Source organism: Arachis stenosperma, chromosome 6 (assembly GCF_014773155.1).
Source record: "Arachis stenosperma cultivar V10309 chromosome 6, arast.V10309.gnm1.PFL2, whole genome shotgun sequence".
NCBI classification, from domain to species: Eukaryota; Viridiplantae; Streptophyta; class Magnoliopsida; order Fabales; family Fabaceae; genus Arachis; species Arachis stenosperma.
The window spans coordinates 3,820,698-3,822,828 of record NC_080382.1 but is presented as its reverse complement, the minus strand read 5'-3'; positions in this window follow the sequence as shown (position 1 = coordinate 3,822,828).

Here is a 2,131-nt window from a genome sequence, read left to right as displayed (position 1 = left end):
CCTCCATAGTACATTGGGCTTGCAGTTGGCTCTCCTTCTCCCGGAGGTTATCTCTCTCCTCCCTCAATTTATCTCTCTCCTCCTTCAACTCCCTCTCATGTTTTTCAAACATAAGAAGCCTCCCCTCCAACTCCTCAACCTTCGAGGAAGCCCCCAAAGAGCTGAGGGGAGTCTTCTCAAAAATGTCCAAAAGTTTGCCACAAACTCCCGCCGCCCTAAAACTCTCCTCGGCCAGGGTGGTGAGGTGGTTCCGAACAGAAACATCATCCATACTTATAAAAGGATAGATGTTCTTTCGGACGAATGCAAGAGCATCCGCCTTAACCCCACCATCCAAAGAAGAGCTAGACTCTGAGGTCTTGCGCTTCTTCTTCTCTGGCTCGGAGAGAAGCTGGGCAGAAGGGAGTGGTCGAGACAAACTTGAGGAAGAAATAATAATGGGTTGAGAGGGAGTACCCACATTCTTAGGAGGAGGAGGAGAGACGACTGCCTTGGCACCCCCGGACCTAGCCCGGGACTTCGCTTTAGCCTCCTGGACCCTTTGGTAAGACTCCTGAGCATTCCTTTTTGCCATATCTACAAAAGAAACAACTAACAAAAGTCACAAGTCGGTAGAACGCAAGTCGGCAGAAACAACTCGGAAATAAAGAATGCATGCACTACCTAGTTGAGATTGAACAAAAGTCGGTGTTCCTTGGAGAATTTTCCTGGTATCCAAGTATGGGGCCCTCCCCCACGCTTCTCGGAAAAACCCCACAATGGCCGCCTCCACCTCATCCAGGTCATCTGGACCATACTTTTCACAAGAGGAAGGCGGCGACCAATAAAGGGGGAAACGAGGGGAGGAATGCTCATCCAGGAAAAAGGGGTGGTGACCCTCTACAGCTTGTACTTTGAAAAAATAGTTTTTGAAGTCGTGAAAAGATTCGTCAAAAAGGGTGAAAATCCTCCGACCTTGTATGGCTCGGAAGGATACCCACTGCTGTTTGTTGTTTAGCCCACTAAAGGGCTTAGTCATATGAAAGAGAAAGAAAAAAAATCCTCAAAGAGGTCGGGAAGTCCAGAGCGTGGCTAATAAATTGATAAATCTTCAGAAAACCCCAAGAATTGGGGTGAAGTTGAGTAGGGGCAACTCTACAGTGGTGCAAAACGGATATCTCGAAATCCGAGAAAGGAAGAAAAATACCCAAGCGGGCGATCATACATTCATACATAAAGAAAAAATGAGGGGCCGCCTCATTCTCTCTCCCAAAACAAACCCGGTCTTCCGGACCCGGGACTATCAGTTCATATTTTGGCTCGTCCTCCTCCGAAGTACAGAGCCTGTGATGAGTACGAAGATGAGTGATAAACTCAGCATCGACCAACGGTTCCTCCCCAAGGACCGTAACATCAACCCATTGAGAAAGAACGTCTACAGAAGCCATTTTTGTTTATATAAAAGACGACAGAAACCTACAAAAAGGGGAAAAGAAAAAGAAAATCAATCCCTAAAGAGAGGAATGCGAAGCCAAAACCTACAGACCAACCTCTCCAACCCACAAAACAAACACATGCAAGCATAAAGCATGACGTGAAAGAAATAAAACTAACCTTTATCCGAGAAATGAAGGTTGGAGAAAACATAAATCTTCAAACACAAGAATACAGCACGAGCAAGGAAAGAAGAAGTTTGAAAGATTGCAGAAACGGAAAAATGAAAGAGAGGGAAAGTATTTATAAACACGCTAAGGGGCATAATGGTAAAAGCGGAGTGGTCATTAATGAGATTGCACCGTTACCAAAGCCCTTAACGCTTCCTCAACGGACACGACGCTTGAACTGACGTAACTGTCAGAAACAAAAGGTCGCGAAAATCACGTCGATTTTTGAGAACCGTGTTTTTTCCAAGCAAGTCGACTACGAACCCGAGTTAAATACTTGAACCCAAACTTTTAAAGAAAATTTGGGCTCAAGTAGGGGCACTGTTCATACCCTGGCCCAACACAAAGGCCCAGGTCCAACTAAAAGGCCTAATCTAAAGGGTTAAGCCTATCTAAGTACCGACCTCCACGTAAGAAGTCGGTATCAACCACGACTTGGTATAAAGAAGTCGGATGTGAGGTTAGCCGGCAGATAAACACTCATTCAA